Raw genomic sequence first — 12729 nt, 5'->3', positions numbered from 1 at the left:
GGACTTTTCAGTTGCATGAGCTAAAAAAAACCCTTCCTTTTTTTTCTAGCTTAAGCCTATTTAAATCGGATTTCTGTCACCTGCAACTGAACTCAGAACATTTTTCTCCTCCTGGAATACTCTCTCTCCTGCTACCAAACAGTATTATTCTGACTACCACCAGGAATATAACCATCGTTGCCATTACCAATGCAATTACTACTTCCATGAATGCTTCTATTACCACTGCCAATAATAAATAACACCATCACTGCCACTGTGGACACAGCTGCTGGGGCCACTATTGCTCCTATGATTGATGCTGGTACTACTACTATTACCTCTATTGATGTCACATTCTCCATTTGTAAACCTCTTCCCAGTTCACAACGCATTTTCACAATCCAAGCTAGCTACTGGTAGTTCCACTGTAGGGGCTGGGCAGCTGAGGTGTGCACAGCTGACAGAACTTGCCGAGTAGAGCCATAGGCAATGCTACTCAGACTCCCAGTCATTCATTCATTCACTCACTCACCTTCTCATTCATTTTGCGAAGAAATGTCACTGACTGCCTTCGGTGTGAAAATGGGCTGCACCAGATGTGGATGCGGTGGTGAACGCAGACCGGGTTCCTGCCCTCACTAGGCTGCCAGTCAGTGACTCCAGGCCCTTCCAAGGAGCCTCCCCTCAGAGGCCCCACAGGAAGCCTGGCCAGGATTGTTCTTTCCTACTCAGGGTTCTGAGACTGCAGTGCAGGAGGCTAGTTCATAGGCCAAACTGAAAGACTGCCATGGATTTCATCTTACCTGAGCTGCCTTGGGCAATGGACTCAGCCTCTGAACCTTTTCCCCCAACCAGACAGTGAATTCTTTGTGTATGTGTGTGTGTGGGGGGCAGGGTAGGGGATTTTTACCGACTTTTCTTCTCTGTTTCTGCACAGTGCCAGGCAGGGGGCTGGGCACACAGTGAACACTCAGTATGTGCTTATTAATGGATGGCTTTTCTCAGAGGCAGCCCTAGGTCTCTGCCCTTCCATCCTTTCATCTATCCACCCACTTCCATCATCCAACATCCATCCATTTTCTTCCCTCCATTACCCTCCATTCTTGTATCCACACACCCATCAATCCACCCAGGACCTACCAGGCCACCTACCTCCCACCCCTTCTATTTTCCTTCTTTCTCCTCCCTCCCTCACTTCTTCCCTTCATTCTCTCCCCCTTCCACTCATTCTCCATTTTTAATCCATCATCTTCCATCCACGTGTCTAGCAACCAACATCCTTTAATCGTCTCTCACCTGTCCATCGTTTCCTGTATTTGTCTTTGTTTCCATCTTTCTTTTAATCAATTACTTATTCATCCCTCAAGCACGTCAGGGCCTGTGTCAGCTGCCATGGGTAAAATGACCACCACTTGATCCTCTCCTAAGAGAGATCACATTTGATTCAAGCCAGTGGCTGCTCAGGACCAGGACCCTGAGCCCTTCAAAGGTTCCCAGCTCTCCCCCAGGCACACACAGCTCTTGGGTCACTTTTTTCTAGCCTGTGTTTGGAATCTTCCCTAGAGTCCAGCCCACAGACCAGGCAGACACTATAAACAGCCACTTTGTCCAGCTGTTCCTAAACCCTGGGCAGGGCCAAATTGCTGCACAGCTCTGTGCAGCTGTGTACAGAAAGAGTACATTACTGCTTAAGCGCCGACTGTGTACTGGTTTAATGGGGTGTAATGAAGGAGATGATCTAAAATTTCAGAGCCCGAAGGACCCTTCCAGGTGGAACCCTTTCCTTTCACCCTTCCTGGGAAGCTGGGAAAGGCCAGAGGGGGGTGTGACTAACCAAGGTCACCAGGCCAGTCTGTGGCAGAACCAGGACTGGATCAGGGGTCCCTGACCTGACTGCCTCCCTGCCGCTGTCTGCTCCCCTTGGGCAATGAAGGACAGTTCCAGCCTCCAGGTTTTTGCTCCTGCTATGCTTCCTCCCAGCCTCCTTCCCAGAATATTAACATTTTCCTAGCTCTCAGCAATTTGCAAGGAGCTTGCAAGACTGACCAACAAAACCCCTGATTCTCTCAACCACTTTTTGAGGTGCTCTTAATTCACAGGACACTTCTTATCTTCCCTGACAAGCCACTCCCAACCTGGGCTTCCTTTTAAACCCTTTCTTCCAGATTCCTGAGCAGGGCTCTGTCCCTCCCTCTTATAGTCAGCCAGGGGCTGAAAACTCCTTCGTCTACAAGGGGCCAAGCAGGAACTGCAAACAACTGAAGCCAGCTGGACCTAAAACAGTAGGGTTGAGGAGCGTGTAAGGCCACCTCTCACCAGCTCCAGGAGGGAACAGAGGTGGCTTAGAGGCAACCTAATGTTCCAACTTCTCAAGAGAAACAAAAAAGTCTAGTTTTTCCCCTTGAATCTTCCAAATAGTTAATGCTGGCAATTAATTAAAATATGTAAATGCAGTGCAGTTCCAAAACAACACGTTAACCTTAACGGCTGGATCTGCCCCTCCCCACTTTACGACCTGGTCTGGTAGCTGGTTCTCTCCTGCCCAATGACCTCCAGAGAGCCCAGCTTCAAGAAGAGCTTAGTGCTTTGAATACAAACAACACCAGAACGGCAACAGCTACCACAAGTTGGATACCCAAACACCCAAATCACCCCTGTGGGATACTGCTACTGTCATTTTACAAAAGAAGAAAGCAAGAGGCTCAGAGAGGTTAAGGAACATGCCTAAGGACACGCAGCCAAGTGACAACTTGGATTTGAGCCCAGGTCCGTATGACTCCAAGGCTGTGTGATCTAGGCCTGGTGGAGGTGGTGGTGGCACTGCCCACTGAGAGGCATTTTGGAAAAGTGAGGTGGGGCAGTCATTTCTGCTATTGGTGATGAGTAGGTGGGAACCAGGGATGGTAGATGCCCTGTGAAGTACAAATAGTCCTGCATCACAAAGTCCCATCCTGCCCCCGTGCCAACAGTGCACCCAGTTTTCTCTTTCCCCAACAATGGTAGTCATTCTTGAGAGCCAGCTGTATGCCAGAGACTTTAGATGCAGCAGCCCTATGAGGAAGGTACTACTAGTATCTCCACTTTATAGATGGGAAAATTGCAGCTTGGGGGTAGGAGTTGGGGGGTAGTGGGGTGACTCAACAAAAGTTACATGAAATGACAGCAGGGCCGAGACCAGGGTGAAAAAATTTAAGGGTTCAAAATTTAAGGGAGCCCCCAAAAACTCAGTAATCAAGGTAGGCAATATTTTAGAAAATCAAACTTAATGCAAAAAAAGCCATAAGAACAAAATATCTAAATCTCATAAAGAGACAGGATCTGCCATATTCAGCCATATTTGATCTAAAAGGAAAGGAAAAATCAGTCACCCTGATTCAGGATTTTTGTGCCAGAGGTGAGCACCTCACATTTCTTACTCTAGTCTGGGCCCTGAGCAGAGCCAGAGTTTGAGCCCAAGGCCATACCAATGGTACCCTGCTTCTCTATCACTGGCCTCAGGAAGATGGGGGTGGGGAGGCCGGTCTTCCACCCTCCACTCGCCAGGCCTTGATTGCAACTGGTTAAATTACAGGCTCCGGAAAGCTGTGATTTATAAAGCAGAAGACAGGCCTTTAATTAGAGCCAGGCGGGTGGGTGGCTGGCTAATACTAAGTTCTGTAATAAGTGCTATATTTCTGAGTTCATTGGCTTGATCACACACATTCTGGAGGCCTCTTTGGAAACCTGTTCATAGAGATAGGGTAAACAGCTATTTCTACCCTGAGAGAAGGAAAATGACCTTGCAGCAGGGCGGCTGTAACAAGGGTGAGCACTGGGAACCGCAGATCTGGGACAAAGCCCAGCCCTGCCCCTGACCTGCTGGGCTGCCTTGGGCAAGTCACAGCTCTCTCTGAGCTTGTTTCCTCAACTGCAACAGGTGGATGAGACCCACCCTGCAGGCAGTAAGGAACAGTGGAAATACACAGTAGGCTCATGTCCCTCACAGGTTTGGTTCCAAGGATAACCAAATCATATTCATTATTTAGTCTCGAAAATCCTACCTTTAAATGGTGAGGATCGGAAACCCAGAAATTCAAAAGGAAAGAAGTGATGTACTTTATTTCACCTCTTAGAGGCAGGACGTACTTGTCTAATGTGGTGGTGGTGGGGGGGTGGTTAGGAAAAGGTGAGAGAGTGAAGGAGTAAATAAAGACTGTTTCTCTGTCTCCCTTCCCTTCCAGGAGAGAAAAACTCAGTTGTCATGAATTAGATTCTTGGGTAAGAAACTCTGTTCTTGCTACAAGTTTCTGGCACATAGAAGAGCTCATTCTGGTTCTGGTTCTAAGAAATAATTGGCAGGGGTTCTAGGCCTCATAAGGTGCCTGTTTCTGGCTGTGATCACACATGGGAGCTGGTTAATGTCCATTAGCTGGCTGAGAATTCATAGTGGACTCAGCCAGGGGCTGCTGACTTCCTTGGGAACCTTCAGCAGGGCGAGTTGCAAGGCTGGCTCAGCCTGGTCAGGAGATAATTTGTTCTGGTTTTGCCTCCTTCACTTCCAGGGATAATTACCAACGATGTGCACAAATTGGAGAAAAAGACAAGCCACTCTAAGTGTGCAAAAACACTGAGGATGGCAGTGTAAATAAACAAACCATTAGGTTGAGACTGGAGGGGACAACAGATAACAGAGCTGGCTGTCAGCTGGAGGTTGGAGCCAGTGATTCTCCGTGGGGGTGTGCTGCCCACAGGGCATGTCCTGGAAATCTGTGAGGATGTCCCAGGGTTGGGGGAGGACAGACACCTCAGGGACTGAGTGGGCCGAGGCTGGCATGCCAGGTGACCAGTGAGGCATGAGACAGTGCTGCTTAATTCCTGAACCTAGACTCTGATTGCACTTTACATGTAAACACACCAAATATCTTCTGTCAAGGTTTTAATATACCGAATTTTCCAGAAATGCAACCACTGGATAAAGCAGGGGAAAAACTCTACTTTCTTCTGTTCAGAACTTTACCAAGACTTACTCACCTCATCAGGTAAGTCTTGTAGCTGCTGGCAATGCTGTCGTGTGTGGTCGCTGGGTTGCCAACACACCTGTAGCTCTCTGTTTTTGTCACTGTCGCACTGATGGTGCTTCTACGTACAGTGTGAGCACCTGGCACGTTCACGGTGTTTACTGGTGGCTTTGTTGTGATCAGGCATTTCATGTAAATTGCTTGCTTGTAATGCTCCTTTCTATTGAAGTTGGGGCATTATGTTAATTTGGGGGAAGTTCTGTATATAGGTAAGGTATATTATCTATGAATTTCATTTTAGGGCAGTAGGTGGTGAGAGGAGTTAACGAGATACTTGCTGCCTATAAAAGGGCCTTGGGGTTTGGATGTGGAGAACCATTACCCTGGAAGTGTGTGTGTGTGTTTATACATCTCACCTGCTCAGGTGTGCCTTCTTTGACCCTCCCCTACCCCTCTCATTTGGCCACCTCTCTCTGCTTTTGCTTTCAGAGCATCTGCACCTTTTCTTTGCAAAACTTGTCAGAACCAAAATGCAGAGCTGGGCCCTGGGTGAGGTGTGCACTTGCAGGACCCTGAGCATGAATGGTGCATCTAAATCTTGTGCCCTTACTCCCCTCACCCTCTTCCCGGCTCTGCCAACATGATTGTAGATATTTGTATGATATGATCAGCTGTACCGCCTGTCTCTGGCTCTGTGCTGGAGCTCCAGGGCAGGGACCAGTCTGCTACGCTCATTGCAGAACTACAGCATCTAGCAGGGTGCCCCAGGTGTTTTGGTCACCGATGAAATGAGTGAAGGGCCATTTATTTCATATGGAGGTAAACAAAAATGAATGCATTTAAATCTTATGGCAAGGCTAAATATGATCAGTCCTGGGCCAGGCGCTGGGTCTGCTAAAGCCAGACCCAGTCCTCCTTTCTGTTTAGTAGCAGAAGGACAGACACACAAATTATTGCAAATGGGTCAAAGGAAGAGGGGCCTAGTAGAAGTCAAGTCTACCTTAGTGGGGTGGGGGATGAGGGAAGACTTCCTGCTTGCAGGAGGCACCACTTGAATCTTGCGGGGAGAGCAGTTTGCTAGGCAGCTAGCTGCTGACCATCCTGTCGAACCCCTTATGTTATAGATGGGGACACAGTCTAGTTCTAGGTCCAGCTCTGCCATTGTCCTGCTGTGTGACCTGGCCAAGTCTTTCCCCCTCTTTGGGCCTCAGTCTCCCCATCTGTATATTAATGACCTCTAGGATCAGCCTGACCTCTGGGACAAAGGTCTCAAACTGGAGGCTCTCAGGCTGAATCCCACCTGTTGATGGTTGTTACCTGCCTGATGCCAGGAGGTGCGCTGATCACTAATGTTTGAGGCTTGCATGAGAGCTAAAAACTGTAAATTGGATGCCAATATTTTAGATTCTACCTAAAAGCACTGGTTCTCAACCCGGGGCAATTATCTCCCAGGGGACATTTGGCAATGAACCCCCTGGATAAGTTTTGGTTGTCCCACTGGGTATGGGGTGGGGTGGGAGCCTGTTACTGGCATCTAACAGGTAGAGGTCAGGGATGCTGCTAAACATTGTACAGTGGACAGGACAATCCCCCACGACAGAGTTATCCTGCCCCAAATGTCAACGGTGCTGATGTCGGGATGTCCTGCCTAAACATCAAGTCATTTTTCTGGTCCACCCTAGTTCCTGGCACAGTTCCAAAGGATCCCATTGTCTTCCTACCTGGTGATCAGCCACCAGCCTTTCTACTGTAGCCTGGAATTGTTCTCTGACTTTTGCCAGCATGCTCCCCTGCTTTCTCCCCACTGGGCCTGGGCTCCCTGGGAGCAGGACTTCCTCTCCTGCCCATACTGTGATTTCTCTAGTCGAAACCTCAAAGCACCCTGCACAGAGATGCGTGCCTGTTCAGACCCCTCTTTTCCACACAGGCAGACAAAAACACAGAGAGTGCCACTGGCTTGACTGAGATCGTCCAGAGAAGCAAATGAGGGGGCTGGGATTCAACCCCAGGCACCTGGACTTCCAGCCCATTCTCTGAAGCTTTATTCTGAGCACTGACCTCCTTTGGGGTTCGGGTTTTCTGTGACCTTTCTGTTCACCACTCTCTATGCCTTTCGGGTTAGAACTGAGCCCTGAACTTACCGTTGGAAACAGGAACAGCTGTTTTTGAATCCTCTCCCTCGGTGGTGAGCTGAGGCTTTGCCTTAGAGCTCAGAGTTAGATCTCAGAAGGACTTTCTGACATTGGCACGTTAGGGTGGGATGGAGGAGTGGCATGAATGGTGGGGACTGAGGTGGCAGCACAACACGGGGGCTGAGAAAACAGGCTCTAGAATCAGACTGGGTTATAGTGTTCAGATTTCGTCCCAGATCTAGGACAAGTCCCTCCACCTCTCTGAGTCAGTTTTCCCATCTGGGAAATGGGGGCAGGGATACTTCCTCAGTCACTGAGTTGTCCTGAGGATTTGACGAGAATATGCATGTGGAAGGCATGTTCTGGGCTTGTTCAATGAGTGGGGCTGGGGTGGCCCTTAGCTCCAGGGTGTGTGGAGGCAGTGGGTACTCTGGAGAATTCAAAAGGTGACAGAGTGACCCCCTCTCTAGAACGCAGAGGAGGTAAAAGTCTCCTTCAACTGCCTTTTCATTTAAGAACTCTTTCCAACACACCTCTCTGCCCACTTTCAAGACACAAAATTCTCATTCAAAACTCTTAACCAGCAGCCTCCTGGGCACTAACCAGAAGCTTGGCACAGCCCTTCTCTGGCTTGGGTGTATTTCACATTTTCTGCCCATTTAGCATATACTGAGTATTTTCTGTGAGCCACACACTGTGCTGGGCTCTGGGGGCAGAGCAGGGAATGAGGCAGGGAGTCACTGTCCTCGGGAAGAGGGGGAGCGAACAGTTGAAAAACTGGCAGGGAGGGAGTTAACTGGTGATGGGGAGATTGTGTCAGTGGGAGGGAGGCAGCTCGTCAGTCATGAAAGGCTTCTCTGAGGATGCCTGTCAAGCTGAGATCTGAGGATGAACACAGCAAGATAGAGGGTGCAAGTGCAAAGGCCCTGAGGCTGGGAAGAGGTGTGTTTGAGGGCCAGAAAGGAGGCCAGTGTAGAAGAAGCAAGGAAAAGAGGTGGGAGGTGATGATGGGATGATGGCGAGGCAGGCAGGAGCCAGACTATCCAGGGTTTTGAAGGCCAGAGGGAGGAGCTTCCAATTTATTCTAAGAACCCAGAGGCAAAAGAGGCTCTGGGCCTTGAGTACAAGAGCTGCCCTATCTCCTGGGAGCATCGGGGCTCATGGGAGACCTTGTCCATCACCCCAACCCTGGAAACCTGGCTGGCTTGGACGCAGCCTGTCCCTGGGTATGACACCCCACTGCACATACTGGCCTCGTTCCTGTCTCCCCACCTTTGATCAGGCAGGTTCCCCTGCCTGGAATGCCCTTTCCTTTCCCGGAACTGGTCCAACTTCTCAGCCCCTGCTTCTTTAGGAAGCTCTCCTTGACAGCCTATAGTCCACGGGGACCTCTTCCTCCCATAACCACCTCTTCGATACTGAAATCCCCGGGCAGATTTTGCTGGCAATATAGATTCCTGGTCCTCCCCTAAGAAACTGATTTAGGAGGGCTGTGGTAGGCCCCAGAAATCTGCATTTTAAACAAACTCTTCAAGGTGATTCCACTACTGGGCCAGAGAGACACAGCTGCTGGTATTTTCCCAGAGCCACCTCAGGCAGTAGTGCGTGTGGCGGAGGAGTGAGGGGGAAGGGGGCAGTATATGGAATCAGGAGACCTTGAGTTTGAATCTCAACTCTGCCACTTACCCAGCTGGTGATTTGGGGCAAGCGCTGTCACCTATTTGAGCCTCAGTTTCCCCACCTATAATACGGGGAGGGTCACGTGCACCTCGATGTGTGACGGAGATAACAAACATAACGGCACTAGCCCAGTGGGCGGCCCACACTCGGTGCATAAACGCAGTCTGGTTCCCACCAAGGTCCTGAATAAGAACAGTTAACACACAGTGAGGCTTGTGTGCCAGGCAATGTTCTCTAGATCGGGGGTCAGCAAACTTCCTGTAAAGGGCCGGACAGTAAATATTTTAGACTTCGTGTGCCCTATGATCTGTTGCAGCCACTGCACTCTGCCCTGTAAGTCAAAGGCTGCCAGGGACGAACAGAAGCAAACAGGCGTGGCTGTGCTCCAATCAGCCTTAAAGGACCCTGAAATTTGAATATCATATCATTTTCACATGCCATAAAATAGTATTATTCTTTGGATATTTGTCCATTTTTAGCTTGGAGGCCGTTGAGAAGCAGGCAGTGGGCCTTGGTTTGCTGACCCCTGCTCTAGACCCTTTGCATATATTCACTTCGGAGACTCTTATGAGATAAGTATGTTATGACAACTTATTTTCAGATGAGGAAATGGGGGCTCAGAGGAAATGGGGACTCAGAGAGACTAGGATCCTCCTGCAAGGTCCATTTGGTGTCTGCTGAGGGGTGGCAAAGCGATTTGAACTCAGGCAGAGCTGGGGCAGAACCCGAGCTACGACTGCTGTGACCTCCCACCCTGCTGAGGCCACACGAGCCACAGATGCACACATCACATTTCAAGGAGAGACCTCTCCTTACTGAGAAGGGAGAAGAAACAAGTTTGATATTGTTTTAGCCACTCCTATCTGGGTCTCTATCCCAACGGCCATCTCTGCATGCAAATGGAGGTGGTTTGTAATGGCCATTCTGAGACGGTATGTCTGAGCTGATCTAACTGTGAGAGGAGCTGACCACAAGAAGAGCCTGAAGCTGAGAGCCCCAGGCAGAGACCAGTAAGTGCAAAGGCTCTGAGGTGCGAGGTCCCTCAGGGCCACTGTACTATAGGTTCCTGCGCACCTCCCACCAACAGGCTGTATTGTGGTCATCCATGGGTTCTCACTCCTCTGGCAAGTGTCTTGATTTCCCTGAGCCGTAGCGCTCTCATCTGAGAAATGGGATAAGAACAGTATTTCTCTTCCGAGGCTTCCATGGGGATTTATTGAGTTAATGTATATCAGGTCCTGAGGATGGTGCCAGGTGCACAATGGGTGCTCAGTAAGTGGTGCATCTGTTCCCTATCTTCTCTGAAAAGAGCTGGCTTCCTAAGGGCACACTTCCCAAGTCAGAGGGGATCCTCACTGCAGACTTAATATGCAAGAACAGCTTTCTCAGATGGAAATTCTATACCTCTCACACTTCTTATCTCTATTTTTCTACTCCATCGTCCGTCCATCCATCCATTTACTTACCCACCATCTTTCTGTGCATCACCCATTATCCATTCATCTATCCACCTACCCACACATACACCCACCCAGCCACCTGCCCATCCATCTGGCAAGCATTTATGGAGAGCCTGTGCTAGATCCTGGGGATGCAGAAACTAAATAAACTCAACCTATGCCTTCGAGGGGCCTAAAGCCCCGTAGGCAGGATGAGTACCTAAGCTGCCCGATAAAACAGGGCAGAGACTATAGCATCTGACTCCCCACTCTGCCACTTCTCTCCTATGACCTCAAGATAGCAATTTTACCTGCCTCCCCCTTAACTTTCTCATTAGTAAAATGGAGGTGATAATCTCTACCTCCAAAGATTAGATGAGATCAGAAAAATAAGTTACTTTTACAGAGCTTGGTACATGGTAGGCATTCAAAATATAGTTCCTATTATTCTAATAGAAACCAGGGAAGTTTTCTTGGAGGCTTCTAGGCTTAACATAAAAGATGGGAAGACTTTGTATATGTGGGAAGGGAAGGGGAAAAGGGAGTTCTAGGCAGAGGGCTCGGTAAGGGCAAAGGCAGAGAGGCAGGGAAATTTGGGGTTTGTAGCGGGGCCATGGAAAAGGAATGCTCTGCGTTCCCTCCCTCCATGTTCTCAGGGCAGCAGCGTCCAGAGAACGGGAAAGGATGGGGGGTAGGCTCTGAGGGGTGAGGGCCTGCGGTCCAGGTGACCCAGATACCCACAGGCAGACCGAACTGTCTCACGGGAATTAATCTCTGCCATAAGGCAGGCTCCCCTCCACCTGCCCTCTGGTCTGGTGGGGCTGGGCTGGGTGGGAGGAGGTTTGTTTTGACACTAGGATGTCCCAGGGGCTTCTCAAACCTAACAAGGTCAAGTGGAGCTCTTGATCCTCTACCGCCTGCCTCTTACTGGGTTTTTCCTGTCTGGACAAATGGTTCCTCCATCCTCCCTGAGAGCCCTCCTCCTCTGCTCTGTGTCCATCAGCAAGTCCTGGGGGCTCTGCCTTCAAAACAGGTCCATTCTGACCGCTTCTCCTTGCTCCCTGCCACCGCCCTGGCCCAGGCCCCTGACGCACCTGCAAAACCTAGCGTGCTGGCCTCCTGGCTGGTGTCCCTGCGTCCTCCGTCCCCACTCAGACCAGCCCTCGCTAGGAACCATCTTTTTTTTTTTTTTGAGAGGGCATCTCTCATATTTATTGATCAAATGGTTGTTAACAACAATAAAATTCTGTATAGGGGACTCAATGCACAATCATTAATCAACCCCAAGCCTAATTCTCAACAGTCTCCAATCTTCTGAAGCATAATGAACAATCGGAACCATCTTTTTAAAACTTACATTGATCCTATCGCTGTCCTGCTCAAAGGCCCCCAGTGCCCCACTGCCCTTGGAAGACAAACCTGCCTGGTCTGCCCTGCCACCTCTCCCACCTCACCTGCCCTCACTCACACTGTTTAAGCCGTGCGGCCTCTTTGCTGCTCGCCTGCACCCTGGACTTGCTCCAGCCCCTGAGCCTGCAGCTCTCACCGCTGGGGATGCTCCCCACAAGATCTCTGCAGGTCTCTTTGCCTCTCATACTTCAGGTGTCAGCTCAGGTGTCACTTCCACAGAGGGGCCTTCCTGACCACCTTGGTAAAGTGGCACCCTCCCTTATTTGTTACCCCAAGACCCTCTTTCAGGGCTTAGTCATTTCCTTCTTGAGTTGTTAACTGTCTCATACACTAAAATGTAGGTTCCATGAGGGGGCAGGGATTGTGTCTGTCTTGATCCCCAATGCATCTCCAGTTCCCTGGTACATAGTAGGTGCTCAGTAAATGTCTATTGGTTGAATAAATATACAAGGCCTTCTCCAGAGGGGAACTGAGACTCCTCAGAATCAGAATCACAGACTCATGGGAGCCTTTTTGAGACATGTGATTGGTCACGGCCAACATGCCCATTGTCCAGATGTGGAATGTGGGGCCCAGAGAAGGGAAGGAACTGGCCCTCCGGCACACAGCCCTGCTAGTGGCTGAACCAAGCCTGGGACCCAGGCCTTCTACCTCTCAGCTGGGGGCTTGTTTTCATTTCTGGCCTCACAGATTGCTCCTGATGGCCCCTGCAGTCTGCAGACCCTGCCACACCGGCTGCCCCTTCCTCGCAGCCCTGCTGTCAGCCACCCCATCTTCCCCTGCCCTATATGGGGATCTCTTCTAGACTAGATGGCCTCTGGAAAGTTCAGGAGGAGGCAGAAGAACTGCAGCCTTCTCCTCTCTGGGGTTTCCCTCTGAAACTGTAGAGGCCAGACCACTGGGTGGGGGGTTTGTGCTGCCTGTGGGGTACCCCATATGGCCCAGCCTCTGCCCCGAGTCCTGCCTCCCTTAGCTTCTAGATGGGAGGGTGGGTGGTACTCAGGCTGGGTCAGGCCAGTATCTGCACCTCGGCTTGGTCAAATGGCTTGGGATAGCCTTTTCTTTCTCTGAGCCTCAGTCTCCCCATGT

At 50.1% G+C, this 12729-nt stretch overlaps 1 protein-coding gene and 1 long non-coding RNA gene across 3 annotated transcripts in view; one reads left to right on the top strand and one right to left on the bottom strand.

Annotated features, from left to right (window-relative positions):
* KCNB1 (potassium voltage-gated channel subfamily B member 1) overlaps window positions 1-12729 on the bottom strand; it is a 99929-nt gene that overhangs the window by 29335 nt on the left and 57865 nt on the right. The gene's annotated exons all lie outside the window — the stretch shown is intronic.
* Window positions 4726-12729, top strand: part of LOC118970229 (uncharacterized) — a 31479-nt gene continuing 23475 nt past the window's right edge. Inside the window, exon 1 of the long non-coding RNA XR_005058024.2 lies at window positions 4726-5000. This is a non-coding gene — a long non-coding RNA (uncharacterized lncRNA). The remainder of the gene's footprint in view (window positions 5001-12729) is intronic.

This window comes from Manis javanica, chromosome 5 (assembly GCF_040802235.1).
Source record: "Manis javanica isolate MJ-LG chromosome 5, MJ_LKY, whole genome shotgun sequence".
Taxonomy (NCBI): Eukaryota; Metazoa; Chordata; class Mammalia; order Pholidota; family Manidae; genus Manis; species Manis javanica.
This window is presented reverse-complemented; position numbering and strand designations above follow the sequence as displayed.